The 20,457-nt window shown below is 34.5% G+C and overlaps 1 protein-coding gene and 1 long non-coding RNA gene across 20 annotated transcripts in view; one reads left to right on the forward strand and one right to left on the reverse strand.

The window, feature by feature from the left end:
• RFX3 (regulatory factor X3) overlaps positions 1-20,457 on the forward strand; it is a 303,201-nt gene that overhangs the window by 96,987 nt on the left and 185,757 nt on the right. The window lies entirely within an intron of this gene.
• The window catches only part of LOC309634424, a 144,362-nt gene continuing 130,232 nt past the window's right edge, over positions 6,328-20,457 (reverse strand). Inside the window, exon 2 of the long non-coding RNA XR_014248090.1 lies at positions 6,328-16,791. This is a non-coding gene — a long non-coding RNA (uncharacterized lncRNA). The remainder of the gene's footprint in view (positions 16,792-20,457) is intronic.

The following is a 20,457-nucleotide window of genomic DNA, read 5'->3' on the forward strand; positions in this document are numbered from 1 at the left end:
GTTAACGTACATCAATGTTTTAGTTGGTGTTGAATGACCTTTTTTAGGATCAACTCTTGGCTTCTGTGTTCTTCCCATTCCTAGATGCAAGACTTTTTATAAGGAGGTGACATACTTGGAGCCTGAGGGTGCTTACTCTTGAGGACCAGATGAAGTGGGTCTTAGAGAAGCCAGCTTGTATTCCTAGGTTTATCAGTGTTCATCTGTCTTGATTCAGGATCTTTTCTTCCATTTTATTTAGAAAGAGGAGAAAAAGAAGAGAGAGAAATTATTAGTTATTTTCTATATCAGTCTACTCCTTCTTTCCCAAATAAAAGGACTGATGGAATGTACTTTTCAAAAAAAAATGAGAAACATATTCCTATTTAATTTCAAAGAAGCACATCCAATATGTCGTCCAACATAGAGAGCACATTTCATGTCTTGTAATTTCAGTAGAGAAGAGGATGGCATGATGAAGAGAGAAAGGAGAGATGTGCTTAGGTTTGAGTAGTGATATGGTTATTTTATCAGGTTTGGAAGTAGGCAGATCAGCACCTGTCTGTCTTGGATCCTAGGAAGTGACAAAGTATGAGCTCTATATGTAGGTTCCCAAGAGGCCTGTGTTTGAAATAGGCCATTCACTCTGGCCTGGAACTGAGAAAAAAGAATTTCTCCAAATTCCTCCTTTCCTGAAGTTGCCTTATCCCTAAAGGTTTTCCTTGAAGTAGCTTTGTCACTAGAGGATTTTTGTTGAAGTAGCTCTAGTTTCTAGAAGATATATAAATCAGGGTATATTTGTTCATTTTGTGTTTTAAGTCTAGCTCTTAAAATTTCAAAGAAGCAGAATGTGGTACATCCCTATTAAATGCAGGTGCTTTCTGCCCTGTTTACTTCAGACAGTTGAGTGTCTATAGTGGTTAGAACTGATGATTTGTAGGCCAATGAATGGATGCCAAAAACTAAATGTCTCTCGAGTACAGTGGAGCCTATAGTCTAGTCTCCATGAATATTAGGGCAGTGTGCCAACTACAGCTGGCTTAATTCTGCAAGCAGGAGCCCTTTGCAGAAGGACTTGTGGTAATTAACCAATTCAAAGTGCAATATTTTCCTTTCATTAATTTGGCAGAAAACAACTAAATATCTACAGCATGGATGTTTTTGACATTTTCATTTGCTGCTTGGAAAATAATGGATACTTTGAATTGTGCTATAAAAGAAAACTGCTAGGATTTTGTCATTTTCATTTTAACTTCTAAATGTAGATTACTCAATTAGGAACTTTTTTTTTTTTTAATTAAGTAGGAATAGTTGGCTGAAGGGGTGACCAGAATTGACTCATATTTTGAGGTGATTGGCTTGTTGGAGGTTCCTAGGTAGTTTATTGGCTTGGACCCATTGCTTTTTACATCTCCTTTCTTATATGTCTGAGTAATAGAATTCCCGTTGGGTGTAATAATTTCCTATCCTTTCTCTCTTCTCAAGTTTATTTCTTTTTTTTTTTTTCCTCAGGTTTATTTCTACTTCAAATATGACTTAGAATTTCTCTCTGTTCTGTTTCTTTTGGATTAAAGAAATATTTGTTATCTCATTCAGCTTGAGATAACAATAATTGTTCTCAATCAATAATTGTTCATTTTTTACTTTAAAAAAATGTAGATAGGACCTGCCACCTGGAATGAAGTATTTTGAATAATTTTGGAACTAAGGGTCCAGAGATAGCATATTTTTCCCTGGAGGAATTATTGAAATATTTACTTGTTTTAGGATATGTTAATCTTCTTAATATTAATCTGTTATCTTTTGAGAGCATTTATCTTTTTACTAAAAATAAAATCTGTTTAATAATGTTACTCATACCTTTGATTACTGGGGTCTGGTTATTGAAAACTTTATTTTAGTTATTTATTATTTTTATTTATTTGGTTTATTCCTCAACATTTTCTCCTTGTGCAATTTTGACACATATTGGATATTGGCATAACTCTTGAAATCCCAGAGAATAGCCTGGCCTCACAAGGAACTGGACCTCCTCATCGGTAAAGCCATTAGGAACCTAGCTACTAGTAATATTCTCCTCACCTTTTATGTTTGCTTTTATCTACATGTCTCATCGTTCTTCACAGTCTATAAGTTTACTTTCACATGACCAAATATATTGTCACTTTTACGTTTTATTACCACAGTGTTCAATATACAATGAAAATTATTAGACATGCAAAAAAACAAACAAATAAATAACCCAGGAAAATTTTATTCCCTAGTGAAGAAAAAAATAAATAAAACAGACCTTGAGATGGCCTAGATGTTGGATTTAGTTGACAAAGACTTAAGTATGCACACCCATATCAGGACTTAAAAAAAACAAAAAACAGTTACTATGATCTTAATGAGTGAATAGATAGGATATCTTGGCAAAGAAATGAACACTATAAAAAGGAGCTAAATGGAAATTCTAGAACTGGAAAGAACAATAACTATATTTAAAATTTTATCGGTTGAGCTTAACAGCATATTGGAGGTAGTAGAAAAATCAGTGAACTTGAAGCATATCAATAAAATTTATTCAATATGAAGAACCTAGAAAGAAAAGATTGAAGAAAGATGAACAGAGACTCAAGGACTTAAGGACAACACCTAATGATTTAGCATATGTGTAGCTGGAGTCACAAAAGAAGAGCATGAGAATGGGGCATAAAAATTATTTCAGAAATAATGGTTGAAAATTTTCTGTAATTAAGAAAACATCAATTTACACATCCAGGAAGCTAGGCACATTATAATTAAACTGCTGAAATATCCAGTGGTCAATATGGTGGTGATAAGGAGACTGTCCAGTGGCTTTAAGTATTCCACCATCATTTTGGAAGGAGCAGTTAACTTTATCCCACATGGGGAAGGATATGGTGCAGGAAGGTAAGGCTGTTTTATACATTTAAAAATATGGAATCATAAGGTCTTTCTACATGCCCAGATCCATTTTAAAATACAGGATTTTGCTTTTCATATTATAAAAATAATGCATGCTCATTAGAGGAAATATATGATAATATAGAAATAGAATATAATCTGCTTGTGATCAAATGGCTTTAGGCCCTTTTATTCTACCATGTTTCCTTTTCTTTCTTTTCTTTGTTTTTGCCAAGCAATAGGAAACCATTTTTAAAAATACAGAAGTTTCTTATTTAAGACATATTGCTTTTTAAAACAATCCTGAAGTCTGATCTCTAGCTAAAGTTTTAACCTTAAATTAAGTTCGGACTGATATTCTTTCTGTGAGAAAACCTCAGGTTGAATTCAGTCCTCTCTCCTCTCTTTCTCTCTCTCAATTTCTCTCTCTGCCCCACTGTCTCTCTCTCTCTTTTAGAGATTAACTGATTGTGGATGAGAAATTATTCACAGAATTGTAGATCATGAAAATCTCTCATAATTTCTGTATTAGGAAGCCTGAATACATTTTTTTTTCAATTAATAAGACAGTCAACTATGTGACTGAACTTGATATTTATCCTTTCTCCTCCCACATCTTGGGGAAGATATTGTCTGCCAAAAACTGTCTATAGACACCTATGAATATTTTTTTTCTGAATCAAGTGATATGTGGACAAAATGAAATTGATTTTTTACCTGAATGTCACCAAAGACAGCTTCCTGTTTCTTGTTTATTTAGATATTTTTTATCAGAGGAACATAGATTGGAATCTGCAATGGTTCTCAAAATTCCAAAGTGGTAAGTGAGACCATTTAAGTCTTTTCTTACCAGTATTTAATTATTATTTTTTTCTGTATAATTCTTAACAAATATTTTAAACAATGAGTCACATTAATACTGGGTCCTTTGCTTTTAACAGCAGCTTTCTTTTTAGCAATTTTACCATCTGGTAGCTTTGTACTCTTGTTATTAAAAGTTCTATATCTGTATCCTCAGGGCTTTGATTTATTTGGGACCTGGAACAGGGTTCGAGAGGAATAGTGAGAAACTTTGTGGAGCAGAGGCTACCTTCATGTTGTCCACATTTCCCTCATCCATTTGGAGCTGAATTCCAGAAGTTGATGGCTCTTTGACCCAACTTCTAGTTGATTGTGGCAGATTGAGAATAGAGATGGCACCATCTTGTTTTCACCCCACCAATTCAAGAAATGTAGCCCAGACTCTTTAAATCTGAGGCTCATGTGGAGGAGGAAGTTAAAATGAATCTAAAAACATTTACAAGTTTTAAAATATGTGCTTATACGAAATATCCACATAGGACAAATAAAAGATGCTCAACAAATGGGGACTTAGATTATGTTTGTATTTAACACCAGAATTACTTTAGTAATGAATTTGGCTGTAAATTACAAAACCAGTTTTAAAGTCTTATAGATACCTTGTGTATTCTAGTCTTTTCCTTTGGATGAAGTTCCTACCTTCTCAGTTTTTGTTGCAAGTAATAAAAACGATATTTTTTTTTAAAAAATGACTCAATGAATATTGGCCACAAATGAAATACATTAGCTAATGTAACTCAAAAATCCAAAGATAGGACTACTTTGGGAATGATCCGGTGGCTCCATGACTTCCTTTCTTTATTCTGGCTTCCTGGTTTTGGCTTCATTGTGATATTGCTGTCTTGGTTCTGATTTGGCTCCTAAGGCTTATTGCTCCCATATTTACCTCCCCTCGAAAAGAGAGTATTTGTCTCAGTATTTCCAACAAAAGTCCTTATATTTATTCTGATTCAGCCTGTGTAGGTCATATTTCACCTCAGAACTAATCACGGTGGCCATAATACTTGAAAGTTGTAATTGTTGAATCGTGCTGGACTGTGTGTTCCATCCCTGAAGTAAAGGGTTGAGTTAACTTCTTTGGAACCCTTGGATCCCCAAATTAAAGTTCTGTCTTCTGGGAAAAGAAAAGAGGAGAGTAAATGTGAAGGGAGGTGATTAATGTTCACCACATATGCCATCATACTTTACATCTGCCTCACATTTAAGAAGTATTTTAAACTAACCTTTCTCTTATTTCTAACATTAGGGAGCTTTTTTTCCCCCTGAAAAGCAGGAAAAACACAATTTTCCTGGTCAATTATTTTCCATTTATAGGACAGCTTGTTATCTTTCTCTGTGTCAACAGTGTTTGGATCATTAGGTAATTCTTGAAATTTCATCAGAAAGTGAGTCATTCTAAAGTGTATTTTATTTTCCCATACTGTGGAATTTTACCATTAGGTGGCTTATACCAACCAGGAACTCTGCATTGAGTATGTTAATGATGAACAGCAATATATTTTAAAAAGCAAAGCACAATTTTAAAAAATTATTAAATACCAAAATATGAAAGGCATGGTACTAGTAGCAAGTGTAAAGTTCAGTAATTTGAAATCATAAAATTCAGTTCAAGTTTTATAAAAGGGGTAAAATATATTCTAAAAACAAGACTCTTAGAGGGCATCTAATCTGTCACACTAATTCCCTCTCCAGTAAGCCTGACAGGAAGAGTTTAGCAATGAGAATTCAATAACTACTTTCTTAGAAGGTTCACATTCCATTGTATCTGGAATATAGTGAATATTCAACAAATGTGGTTTGATTTTTAATTTGAGCTCCAATTAAAGTAATTATTGTCTTCTGTATATTGAGGGCAAAATCCCTGTGTTTATAACTTTCACCCAGTAGGTGTCTGTTTCTTCCCCTTAGAGAGTACTGCTTTATACATATGAGGGCAACTATAGGTCCCTATTTCATCTTGTCACCAGACAGAACATTCAATCATTTCTCATATATGATAACATTGCCAACACACTCACCATTCAACTTACCTTCCTCTTAAATTTCTTTTATTTTTAGTTTGCTTTAAGATGTTCACAAAAGTAGACACCATACCCTTGATATGATCTGAACAGTACAGTTCATATAGTGGGGATATTTATTTCCTTGTTCTAAATATGTTACTTCCAAAATGTTGTTTTTAAATCGCCTTAGTTGAAGTACATGTATTATAAAATGCACAATATATACATTAAAATATACTCTTTAAAAGTGCTCAATTGAGTTTTAAAAATTTTATATCCATGTAACCACCACCACCACAATTGATATACAACATTTCTGTACCCCTCAAAACTTCCTGTGCCCACATCGGACTCCCAGCCCCAGGCAATCACTGATCTGCTTTCTAGAATTCCACATAAGAAATGGAATCGTACAACGTGCACTCGTTTGTGTCTGGCTTATTTTGCTCAGCATAAAGTTACAATTCATCCATATTGTCGTATGAATAGTTCTTTTCTTTTATTGCTGATTAATATTCCATTTAATGACAATACCACGACAGGTCCATTCACCTATTGATGGGCATTTGATTGTTTTCAGTTTTTGACTATAATGAACAAAGTCGCTATGAACATTTGTGTACAAGTCTTTGTTCAGACAAATGTTTTCATTTTTCTTGGATAAATACCTGTGAGTGGAATTGCTGGGTCATATGGTTAGTGTATGTTTAACTTTAGAAGAAACTTCCAAAGTACTTTGTGAAGTGACTGTACGTACCATTTTACATTCCCAATGTCAGTGTAATAATAGCTCCAGTTCATACACATCCACTCATTGTTTTAAAGGTGAGTAGAATTCTTAGCATATGTTTGGATAGTTTTAAATTGATGTTAGGGAAGCAGTCTGCAGTCATCCAGAGTCTCCATTTAGTCTGACTAGTCTGCAGTGTAGCCCTAAAATTAGGAAGTAACTTGTTTTCATCTTTTCTCCTCTCAAGATTGCCAGTTTTCTTTCAGATCTTCAGCTTTCTGACAAGAAGTACTATTTTTGTAGAGCTTCTTTTTCTGTATGTTTGTTTTTTTAAATATAGCTCCATTGTGACAGTCCAGTCAGGCATTATACTGAAATCGTATTTCTGAAATACATTTCTCCTTTTGAAGTTATTCATGTTTATAAAACCCCCTGCTTCTCAATGTGTCTTACATGTAGCAGATCTTTACACATAGCAGGTGCTCAGTCAATGTCTCCTTGTTTCTTGAATACCATGTTTTCACTCCATAATATGTATTATTTGCCTCCTAAGCAAGTAGCTAAATTGGGCAGAACTGTAAATAAATCTGACTTTTTATGGAACCTTCTTAACTAGAATAATGAGCGATTCAAATTGTTGAATTTGATCTGTAAATCAATTAGAAGATCTTTTATTCCCCGTAGCATCAAAGGGTAGAGAAGAGGTGCTTCTGATAAAACAGTGGTCAGTGGGCTTCTCCTTTGCTGTCTAACAATTCAAAATTCATTTATACTGTAAACTCTAAATCCTATAAGCTGGGACAGATCCACTCCATGCCAGGGCAGAAGAATCATAGTGTTTTTGCCTTTGACTTTAGGTCATTCCTTTTTAAAAATACAGATACACACACATGCACCGCCATCACCATTAACAACACAGAAAACCCAAATTTGCTACAGGATCAGTTTGGTAGGGAAAAGTTTATAAGGCTGAAACAAGACCAGCTTTCCTCTCACATGAGAGGTACATATGTCAGGATGGTTTAGCTAAAGATCTTTCACCTGGAGTGAATCCCATGAATTGACTTTTGTTTTCCAGCTTCCCGTTTTACTGGTCCTTTCTATAGACACTTCTGCCCTTTCTTAGGCACCTTTTCTATTCTAAAGAACAAAATCAGGTCTCTTTTTCCAAATGCCTCATCCCCTCCCATTTTTTTTTTTTTTTCTTTCCTGAAAATTCACTTATAACAAAACATAGTATTTTTGGCTTTTGGAGTGAATAGTTCCCATCGACAGGACTGTAGACCCTGTTAATGGACTGAAGTTACCTGTTGGAGTTAACATTGTGATAGGCTTTCATGTACATTGTGTTGGGGAGAGAAGAGCAGAGAGGCAGAGAAAGAGAAACTGTGTAGAAGGAAATGTGTAAAGGAGACAGCATCATTCTACCAGGGTTACTTTCTGTATTTCATTTATGTCATATCGCATCCCTACAACTACCATAAACAAGTCCCATGCCTTGATTTCCTCCCCCGTGAAATAGGGATGATATGCTTTTTTCCTATGTCATTGGGTTAGTGGGATGCTCAGATGATTTCATATAGGTGAAGGACTTGGAATGCTAAGAGTTTTAATCACCTGCTATTCTGTACAATAATAAGTACTGGATAGTAATTGTTTAAAAACGCACACTCCTCCTGTCATATGCTTTCATAAAATAGACTAGAAAAATGTTAACAGTGGTTATCTCTGTGGAATTGGATGTCTGTAGATTTAAATATTCATTTTATTTTAAGTTTGAGATGAAAGGCAGATATTCAGCTCTTTAGCAACTCCATTTAATCACTAGAGGTTTCTTTTCCATTGTTTTTGCTAGCATCTTCCACTTACTTCGTTTTGACATGCTCCTCAAGACCTTGTAAGCTTTGAGTTCAGAAAGATTGTAAACACTTAATATGATGATCTAGGTAGTTCTTTAGAGGTTCATTAGTATATTATTTTGCTGCTTATTGTGACCTAGTTTATTATTCTCGGTGGTTTTTTTCTAGGTCAGTCACTGAGTGAGGCCAGCCTGCAGGGAACAGGAGATACCATATTGGTCCAGGAGATACTATATTCATTATTTATTGCCTGCCTGCTTTTTATGGCATATTGTAGAAATATTTACGTCTGAGATTTCCACAAATTTCATCATTCCTTAGGTCAGTTTCTGTTATAGCCAGAGAACTTAATAGAAGAGAATCCATAGTTAGTGGTTTCAGGTTTGACCTAGGGATATCTTTGGTTGTGCAGATCAGGATCTAAGGGATTTAAATGGACAAAATGGTTTCTGTCCATTGGGTCATCTGAATGAAAGAACCAGGAATGAAGGGAGGTAAGGAACAAAGGAAGGAATGGGACTGATGATTAAAGGTAGGTAGGGAAAAATAGTGGTTTATAAGAATAATTGCTCACTTTGTCCAGTATGGAACCTGCTTCCTTCAATTTGCCCCTCTTCCTTTATCTATGTGGGATACAGCAGTGTATAAGCTGGAAGACTGAAATCTGAAGTTAGTTTTTAGAAAAAAATAGAAGTTAAGTTCCTGCTCACTTACTAGTTAAAGTGACCTTAGGGAAGTCTCAATTGAACTTCTTCAATTTCTTCACCTGCAAAATATAGTTATTAATAAAAATATCTATACTATATCTTCATATGACTATTGTGAGGATCAAATAAAATAATGTATATTAAAAATACTTTGTAAGTGGTAAAGCTTAGGTAAGTATTTGATGATGATAATAATTGATGACCTCGAACAGCCTTCAAAGCCATCTTAGACTTCTTTCTTTGCTCTGGGCTTCTGTCTTCAGGTTTCTGTTATTTTCTTGGTAGGCATTACACTTAGCGAACCACAGAATGTTCCATTAATACTCGTGCATGAGCGTTTTCCTGGCCTCGATCCTCCTCCCAGCGATGAAAGCTACTGGTTGATAATAGTTACAAAAAGCTTGAGGAAGGCAGCCCACATGCTGAGAGTTTTAATCTACCTCTGGGTGGCTGAAGGATGGATGGAGGCTGAGAGGCAGCTCAGAGGACCAGCAGCACTGTAGGCATCCACACGCTCTCTGCATCCTCCAGCTAGTCTCACGCACTGCTTTCCGGTGCCGTCGTGACGAGCTTCCTCATAATTTTGAGTGTGAAGAAAAAGTGCCTGTGTGGTATGAGGAGAGGAGAAAGGTGGTTTACAAATGCTAAGGTTATGGGTGAAATTTTAGTTCTGTTATTAAAGGTATACAAAGTCTTCTCACCTACTTCTCAAAACGGTAGAATAGAATAAGTCAGACTTTTTTTGATATCTTATTACCATATTGATTCAGGCACATGCTCATTCAGCCCAGCTGAGGAGGCTATGGTGTCATCGTCAGAAAGACGAAGCACCCATTATATTAATTAATTAATTTATTTATTTTATTTATTTATGGCTGTGTTGGGTCTTCGTTTCTGTGCGAGGGCTTTCTCTAGTTGTGGCAAGCGGGGCCACTCTTCATCACGGTGCGCGGGCCTCTCACTATCGCGGCCTCTCTTGTTGCGGAGCACAGGCTCCAGACGCGCAGGCTCAGTAGTTGTGGCTCACGGGCCCAGTTGCTCCGCGGCATGTGGCATCTTCCCAGACCAGGGCTCGAACCCATGTCCCCTGCATTGGCAGGCAGACTCTCAACCACTGCGCCACCAGGGAAGCCCGAAGCACCCATTATAAATAGTAGTTGTTATGAAAACATGAAAATTTGGAGCTACTTAATAAAAATACACCTGTTTTACCTGATTCTGTAGAACACATAAGAGACACATGAAATTAATTTTTAAAAAAACTTGTCCTTTTGATATTTGGAAGAAATTATAAAGTATAATTATATCAATTTGGTATTCTTTACAATTTGATAGTACAGCATCTATTTTTGTGCTTTTAGTAATATATGCAGCGTTGAAAGCATTGAAGTTGCATAAAATAAAAAATGTGAAATGTGTTCCACATTTATTTTGTTTTCACCAAATGGAATTTGTTCAAATAATACACTGCTGAATGCTGCCTTTTATCCATTTTAAAACAAATTTAGAAATGAATGTTTTGTCATTTTAAAATTATAATATTTAAATCCATAAATGCTAGTTGAATGGAGCACATTAGAAGGAATAGATGAAGGCAACAGGATAGCCCTTATGTGTAACTTTAGTATCATCTCATATGTTGATAGTATTACATTTGTTGGTTGGTCCAAAAACACTCCATGTAATAATTTTTCATTGGATCATTGTCTCTTGCCTTGAAAAGAAATTGCCCCAGCTTTGTTTTGACATTGGCTTTCAATTAACTTCTGAGCTTTTTTTTTTAACACTTATGAATTAGAAGCAACCCATTTTTCTGTGCTGATATCCTATTTCAATTGATGTCACCTAATTAAAAATAAAGTCATTGTCTTGACTAATAAGCCTCAAGTAATTATAAGTCAGTGCTATATAATAATAGTTGTCATTTATTGAGCTCTTACTATGCATCAGGCACTATTTGAAGCCCACAAAAGGTGTTAACTTATTGAATCCTTATTATCACTTTGGGAGGTAGGAACTTATTCTCATTTTACGGTTTATTCCTGTTTTACAGTTGAAAAAACTGAGGCATGGGTGGTTAAATAACTGGCTTGATATCATGGTTACTAGTTGTGGTAAAGCCAGAGTATGAATTCAGGCAATGTGGACTGAGAATTCAGTACCCTTAATTATTATACTGTGTGTGCAAATATAGAAAATTTACATATAAAGCACAAAATACATTAATCAGACATAGGCACAGAAATGTGCACATCTGTTTTATGAAACCTTTATCTGCTTTTATTAGATGAAAATAGGCATTTAAAGTATTCAGACATTTGTGTAATGTAGCTACTAGCAGAGACTGCCCATTTTAAAGTATTTACTATTATAAACCCTATTAAGCAAATTGTATGCTCTTCCTGGAACCATTTCCTCTATAAATTTTGTGAGTTTACACATTTTAGAAAGATTTCTAAAATCCTTCCAGTTTCAGTATTTTATGAATTCATGATCCTTGTTCTTTTATTCTTAATTCCTGGTTTTGCTTACTTGAAAATCTGACAACTGATTGATTTAACTCTTTTTTCCTTCACTCATATTTATTGAGGGCGTTAAGTCATCTCATAAATGTTGTATTTTCATTTTCATTCTGTTCAAAATACTTCTAATTTGCCTTTTTATTTCTTCTTGGACCCATGGGTTATTTAGAAATATATTACTTAGTTTCAAAGTATTTGGTATTTTTCCTAATATTTTTGTTATTGATTCTAATTCTGTTGTGATCAGGCAACTTACTTTCTAAGATTTGAATCCTTTGAAATGTACAGAGACTTGTTTTGTGATCAGAATATAGTCTGTCTTGTTAATTGTTCTGTATATACTTGAGAAGGATGTGTATTCTGCTATTGGGTGGAGTATTCTATAAATGTCAGTTAGGTCAAGTTGCTTGATGGTGTTGTTCAAGTTTTCTATATCCTTACTGATTTTCTGTCTACTTGTTATATCAAGAATTGAAAGATGGGTTTTAAAATTTCCATCTATGATAGTGCATTTTACTATTTTTTGTTTTTCAGTTCAGTCAGGTTTTGCTTTATGTGTTTTGATGTTCTGATAATAGGTGCATAAACATTTAGCATTGTATCAATAAGTTCTCTTGATGAATTGATTCCTTTATCATTATGAAATATCCCTGTTTATTCCTGGTAATATTTCCTGCTTTGAAATCTACTTTGTCAGGTGTTGATATAGCATTGTATATCTTTTTCAGTCCTTACTTTTAACCTATCTGTGACATTATATTTAAAATGGATTTCTTATAAAGAACATTTAGCTTGGTCTTTGTTTATTAAATGATTTGACAATCTCTACCTTTCCATTGGTGTGTTTAAAGTACATTTTATGTGATTATTGATAGGTTAGGTTTGAATCTACTATGTTGCTATTGGTTTTCTATTTGTCCCAGCTAATCTTTGGTTTCTTTTTCTTCTTTTCTTGCTTTGTTTTGGATTACTTGAGTAATTTTATGATTCCATCTTATCTTCTTTATTGGCTATTGCCATACCTCTTTGTTTTATACTTTCAGTGGTTACTGTATGGTTTACAGTATGCTTCTTTAACTTGTCATACTGTACCATCATGTAATATTATACCACCTCCTGTACAGTATAAGAAAAGCCAGTGGTTCTCAGCAGCAGCTGGGGCAATGGGTTGGAGGACCATACTGGAATCATGTTTCGTGTATATGTGAGAACTTTGAAAAGTGCCTCACTTCAGATGCCCTCCTACTGGCTTGTTGCTCCTCCCATAAGAACATTAATAACACCCTTCCTTTTTGTGGATGAACAAACTGAGGCTCAGTTTAAACTGACTGCAGTAAATGGCAAAAATAGGCCCAACATAGCATAATGTAAGGAATAGTGGTCTTGAAGTCAGCTAGACCTAGATTCAAATTCTATCACTATTGCTTGCTAGATATATGACCCTGGATGAGTTATTTAACCACTCTTAAGTTTTATGCCCTAAAATATAGATAATAATCACCTCATGATGGTGTTGTCCTATGTGCTTATATAATATTTGTTTTCTATCTTGATTGTCAAAATTAAATGGAATAGCATTTATAAAGTACCTGGTTAATAAATTGCTTGGCACACTGTAGGACTTCAAATATACTTGCCATATAAGGATCATGGAAGTTATTGCCTGACTCCAAAGTAAGTGCTTTTAGTTTACTTTCACAGTCAATTATCTCTTCAAACTTTATTCTGTCCTTTAGACCTGGAAACATTTGTTATGTGTGTCAGGGAAGATAAAGTTAATGTAGATGAGGTTACCATGAATGGGTATGATAATTAAACCGAATAGGTAGGTTCAGAGTTCAGGGGAGATCTAAGTTGTGAATAAGGCTTCAGGAAGGCTAGAGGCTAGGGCAATCAGAGACATTAGCCTCTAAATTCTAGCAATGGACCGAGAGAGGTGTGGTATAAGAGAGAATATCATCTTGCATCTCATTGTACGGCATTTGCAAAGAGGCAGTTCCTATTAGAATTTAGGTCGATGAGAAGAAGAAGAAGGACAGTCGATTTGAAAGTCATCATAATATACAAGTGAACATTAAGGCTGCAATATTATTCAAAGGACAGTGTGTGCATAGTGGAACACAGAAGGACAAGAACGTATCTTCAGGGAATAGTCTTTGTTAGAGAATAAAAGAGGAGGCAGCCAGGAAAGTTAAGGCTTCCCTAATCTTGCCATTTTTCCGGTATCTAAAGGCAGTGACCTACATTCTACAAGTGAATTTTGAATTTATGGTGCACGTAGTTGTGAGCATGATTTATTAGTTTATTATTGTACCTATTAAAATGATATCTAATATGTGCTTTTTTGGTAAAACCCCAAATATTTCTGGGGAACTTTCAAACTGGCGTGTGTAATGAACACTAAAGAAGGCCATGATGTTTTTAAATTTTTCACTGACTTTGCAGGACCATGATTTTATTCTTAAGAGTGCCATTCTCATAACAGTGAAAATTTCAAATGTGAAACCTAAATTTTGTTTCTATTAATTTGGAAATATAAAAAACAAGCAAAAAATTTCAAGCAGACTGGAGTATGGCAAGAACATAGATTTTATAGTCAGATGGAGTTCCATGTGGGTCCTGGTGTCTTTTACTGGTGGTAAAACTTTGAAAAAGTATTTCTGGACCTCAGTGTCCATTTTTATAAAGTAGAGAACAACATACATTTTTACAAGGTTGTAATGAGAATTAAAGTATTAAATTTAGTGGTAGGCGCTCAATAATAAATGGTGGCTTTTTTAAAAAAAATTGAATATAACTGAGAAGCTGAGGTTGGAAGAGAGCAATTCTGATTTATTGGTAGAATCTTTTGGGTACCAAACACCAGCCTTAACTTTCTTCATGTTATCTACTTGGAGGGTATAATTGTTTTCTGTTTCCTGATTTATTACTTAGTATTCATCCTCCCACACTGAGATACCATGCAACAAAGCTTAAAAGGTTTTTCGCTTGCAGCCTTACTCACAGTTGCCAGGAGAACTGCTGTATTACAGAACTTAGCTTATATTTGTTCCAACTATCTTGACTCTAAAGGTGTTAAAAAGCAGTGAGCTAGTAGGTTAAATTCCACATTCAGGAAGCACTGGTTTCTTGTCCTCAAAGCAAGAAGAAAAGGAAGCAGGGATGAATTCTTCAAAAATTAGTGTCCTGTCTCTGCAGTAGATAATAAATTATCAGTAGATAATTTTTTTCTATTGAGGTGGGTTTTTTTCCCCCTCAAGTTAAACCTATACATAAAAAAAGCATAATCTAAATGCTGAAGGTGAGCCATTTAAAAATAAAATAAAAGGAAAAGAGTTCACTTCTGAGCAAATCAAACAAATTACAAACTATAATAAAATATCCCTAAAATATTAATTTAACTCATGTATAAAAATAACTTGGTTATGTAGTCTTGGGAAGGAACATAAATCACTTAAATTATGAATTGTTAATTATTGTTGAGTGTTATTCATAATATTTAACAAAATAATTTTGGGGTAAATTGAGTGTACTTAAAAAGTTCTACTTGCTGTGTGTTATGTTATGCTTTAACAAATATTTTAATAATGTTCTAAGAATAGGTAGATGTTGGGCAAGTTCTCTTTACGAGAACAGGTTGTAACTGAAAAAAAATTAGATGTTGCTATAAAGTGACAAAGTTTGTAGAAACTTATGTATTATATATATTTCCCAAGGAAAGAGCTTTTTGGATTTTTTGTTTTTTCTTGTTAAACTGAGGTAAATTTTCATGTATATAAAGCCTGTGCTTTAAGAACCAACTTATGATGTGCCATTTTTAGATTCATCAATATACAACACATTGGAATCTTATTTTTTCATTGCTCTGTTATCTTTGTTGATTTTTATTCAACTCATATTAAACAATAAATAGATTTTTAGCATTGGTGGTAGCTTTATTAATATTCAATTTGGAAGAAAAGTGAATTTAACACTAGAATTGCCAGCAACGATAAGTTAAAAAGTAAGAAATTTGTAATTTTTTCATGGAAGTTCAAAGATAGTCATACATTTCCCTGTCTTTGTAAGAATAACTTTGTAATGGGGTTGGCATGGGTAAAAAATGGGCAGCCTCCTGTGTTTTGGAACCAGGTGATAGCTTTTGTTGCAGTCGTGTTGCATCTCTGGAAGCCACCTCAGGGACTTGGGTTTCACTAACTTACATGGGTTTGGAGCAACAGCTGTTGAACTTCAGAAATGTCAGCTTCACCCTTTGCACCTTTCTTTTATGACTTTTTACTCAATATATTTACCCTAAGAAAATGGTATTTTTGTTTAGAGTCTTCTCAGGAAGAAAAAAAGCAAAATGAATTAATAAATATTTCCTTATTCAGTTGTTGGAAGCCTTTGCTTCTACTGCTAATTACTATTTATATACTTAAAAACAAAAATAAAGTGGAGTTACCTTGAAGTCACCTTAAGAGCTAAATTCTATAATTCTAAAGAGCTAAATTCATAATATCCCTGCTCAAGTGGTATGGTAGAGCTTCATTGTGGAGATTCAAACAGATAGACCATGGCCTAGACTATGACTCAAGGTCTTACCTTGAAGGGCCTGTCTGACCTTAGCGTCTCTGAGCCTACATTGCTCTAAACATAACCACTTAAAGTGGTACAATGTGACTAGTGTTGACTGTTAGTGGTCTTATTATAAAGTGGTTCTACTGTAGTCTGGAAAGTACAAGCCAGGAGTATTCAGCACTGGTGATCTAATTTCACTGTAAGCTTTGTTTTGAGATACCAAATACTTTGGACATGTGGCTTATCTGTAAGTACTGAAAAATAGTTTAACTGTTATTTTTGATGTCTATAATGATTGAAATGATGTGACTGTAAGATCAAGCCTCTGGAAAATGTCAAAATTAGTTGTTATGATGTACAAGGACAATTTCAAAAAAAAATGATTGACATAATTAAGCTACATTGCTGACTCAGCTTTAGAGCAATTGGGAGGTGTTATTGTGTGGCTACTATTTAACTATGGGCCTAACTAGGTCCTTATACTTGGGAAAGTAGATCAGGATGGGTAAAAGGGAAAGAGGTAAGGGAGAAAAGACAAGGAGAAAGGGACATGGGGAGAGAGAGGGAAAGGAAAAGAAAGGGTGAGGAAGAATGATTGTTTCATTAGCCTACATTAAAAAAATTCTACTGTTGTCTTAATGAAAAAAAATATATCATTCACTGTTGAGTAAACCTTGTAAGGAAAGAGAATGGAGTTTTCATTGTAAATAACCTTTCAGTTGCACTGAGAAAAAAACCATCCTTGTAAATCTGGTTTGTTTGAAAAATGACTCCACAGAACCATGAGAAGTAATCAGCCCATATTTGTATATGGTTTTGAATATAATATGTACATATTAGCTTACTATTTGGGTACAACAAGAAAATCATTTATATTACCTTCATAAGAAAGGTGACATAAAAAATGCAGTTTTTGAGCAGGTTATATTGGGAGGTGTTTGCTTTCACCCAGCTTTAATGTCCTTCGATATTGCAGAAGTACTACTGTGTAAGTTAGTTGTGGACAATTTATGAGGTCATAAAAACCCAACAGTATGTATCAAAATGTACTTTACTCAGTATGTGAGTAAAGAAGTCAAGTAATATGGTTGGTTTTGGAGTTACATTTGTACAAAACAATTTTTAAATTTTTTTAAAAGAAAACATGAACATAATATGTAAAGACGTAATTGCAAAACATTTTAACATGAATAAATAGTACAAGTTGTGGAAAGCTTGTAAACCTGCCATCTAAAACTGATTACCCTTATGAGCATTTCTTGCTGTTTGACAGTGGAAAGTGCACCTTGTAGAAGCTGTTATACAAGCCATTACATTTAAAAGGTTTCCATCTCACACCCCAAAATTACACTTATTTGCTGCAAGTGAAAATTCAGAATTTGTTCCTTGTTTATTTTGATGGCAATTACCATGGTGTTGAATTTTGTTTCTCCCCCTTCTTCCTGGAAAACTAGAAATTAGCCTTTTTTTGGTTTCCTTATTTCAGTGTAAACGCAGTTAGTCAGTTTGTGTATTGTAGGTTACATACAGAGATATTGTAATAATAAAATTCAGAGCCTAAAACACTCAGATACTCCATGTAATAATAAAATAGTTGAGCCTAGGTCACCAGCCATTTTAGTTGGTATCTCCATACACACACGAAGTTTGCCTTACTTGAAATCTTGTTAAATATCCTGAAAGAGTACCTTAATCATTTATGTGAGAGAAAGAAACTTGAAAATGTCTGAGACCCTCTTATTTTTGGGTTTCATTCTCCATGTTACGAGTATTTCTTTCATTGTGTGATAAGCAGTTTGAGCTTTTGGCAGGCCTTCCTACTTCTTTTTGAGTGCCTTCCTTCTTTCTTCTCTTATACACCATAGTCTGTTACAAAGAGCTATTAACTGGGAATTGGGAATTCTGAGTTCTAATGCCAACTCTGATACTAATGGATCCATTTGATTTATTGGTCTCAGATTCGCTGTGAAATGGGGACCTGAACTAGATCTCCTGGATACTTTTTAAGTTTAAATGCTGTGCTTTGAGAAGTAGGGCATTTATCTGAAAACCTATTACACCCCCTTCCCCAATTTTTTTTACTGAGTGATCATTTACTGAATAGATATTTCTCCTAAAAGCAGTTTGCTGAAACATAAATTCACTGAGTGGCAATTTTGTTAAATTTACCAAGTACTCTGATTTATTAGTTGCCTAAGAACTAGTTTTCCAAATTAATCAACTGCCTAAAATATGTTTCTATTAACTACATATAACATTTATCACAAATCACACTGCATTAGTCACAAAATCTTTTGAAATTTTTGGTGGGAAGTATTAATTAGTTTTAATTTGGTTTTAATTTTTCCACAGCAATTTCACCACAGACATTTTGCAACAGAAATATTTATCAGTACAGCCCAGCTGAGTGCCAAATTTGTCATTGATATTTTATATACGGAATTCTTTACAGTTGCTTAAACGTGAAGCTATATATTTATTTAGTTGTAGTGGTTAACAAATGTGTGAATTAAGAGAAGTGTAGAATGCATTTAATGGGTGAAAAATGTGTTAAAAGAAATAAACCTTCCCTGTTCTCATTTATAAACTCCATGACATTCAAGACATGCACAGCCCTTTAATTAAAAATAAATGCTCATTCTCAAAAGTCATTGGCCCAGAAAATGGTGAAATTCCAGAATATAGTTATGGGTAGGCTATAGTGTGCTGGCTTGTAGCAAAATTTCAGATAAATTTAAACTTTGAACTCATCAATGTAAGTGTCAAAGAAATCTTCAAAGGCCCTTTAAAACTTTTATTCAATACAAATTATGTCCACAAGATAAATGGTTAAAAGAAACAAATTTTGAATGAATTGGTCAATTTGTCAAATCAGCCATTAGGCAAAATGATTCTTAGCAAGTTGATTTTTGGAAAAGTAAACTTAGTGTAATCATACCCCCATCACCATCTCTACCAGGGATGGGGGACAGGGAAACTGTAATGGAAGAGTACTACTGCCTTTAGAAATAGAGTGTTTTTTCCTCAGCCATGCCCTATAGCCAAAGTTGGAACTATTTGGAAGGTCTTCTGCCTCTGTGTGTATATGCATGTGTGTAATGTACTTACTATGTGTTTAGCATAACTTTTGATGCTAAATATCCATATTGTGTGTGTGTGTGTGTGTGTGTGAGCACGCGCACGCGTGTGCCATGGCCACCACAACACAGGCTTTCTGAGACATTGAAGAAGTACAATAAAATGTCTGGGTGAGAACTGAGAAATTTTTAGTTTTCTCTGCTCTTATGATGACCATAGCAAAATAAGTCCCATGTGAATATTTGACTGAAGTAACAAAACAAATAGATCAACGTATATGATGAATCACTTGGTGTATGCCAAGGAAAGGTGGTCCTGCTCAAGCAGGAATAGAGATGTTAGCTGGACTAGAGGACTATTCTAGAACATTGGTATGGCGCTTAGTATTTCTGAACACTGCCTTTGGCCTGTAACCTTCCTTAAAACTCTGTTTGCTTTCCAGTTACTACCCTTGATTGCAGTGCCATTAGGTAGTAGCGTTAAATATATTTTTCTTGGACTTGCTGAAGGTCATTTGTGAATGTAAAGATCAGGGAACAACAACTCCTGGCACTTGTGCCAAAGACCTTTCGGTTTCACCAAAAATCAATTTTTTTGTGAATTAACTAGTTGAGACAGTCCCTTCTTTTGGCATCTAAGAAGCTGCAGCCAGTCATTCTTACTAATTTAGAAGTGGAATTGATGGTGGGCACCTGAGAGCTCAACTCTTAAGATTTTAGAATAAAAGATACTGTACTTTTTTTGAACATTTTCTGAGCCCTGATTCAAATTCCAACAAGCCTATTTGTGTTAATGCCTCAGCAGAAGTGATATAGAACGCACGACTCAGCATTTTTATTAGTGTTTGCTGAGATCTACAAAATAGAATAGACAGCCATCTTGTCAGCTACTCAGCATTGCTGGAAATGAAATTAATATTTTTTGGAGGATAACATATGGAACATTAGTAACTGGGTTAAAAAATTACAGCATGTCCAATTTCTATATTGTAGAACATTAAAAATATGGAAAAGACTGCTATTTAGACAGGACTACATAGTAGTTGGTCTGTAGAACATTTAAATTATCATTATTATAAGCCTAATACAGCATATTGCTAGGTTAAAAAAAGAAAGAAAAAAAAAACAGTTTTTGCTACCGGAACCTAATAGATGGTGTGGTATATTCAAGTCCTCACTCTGCCCATTTTTAGCTATGTGACCTTGGGGCTCATAGAGTTATTTAAGCTTTGGGCCTAAGTTTTATCAT

Source organism: Balaenoptera borealis (assembly GCF_965194805.1).
Source record: "Balaenoptera borealis genome assembly, chromosome: 8".
NCBI lineage: Eukaryota > Metazoa > Chordata > Mammalia > Artiodactyla > Balaenopteridae > Balaenoptera > Balaenoptera borealis.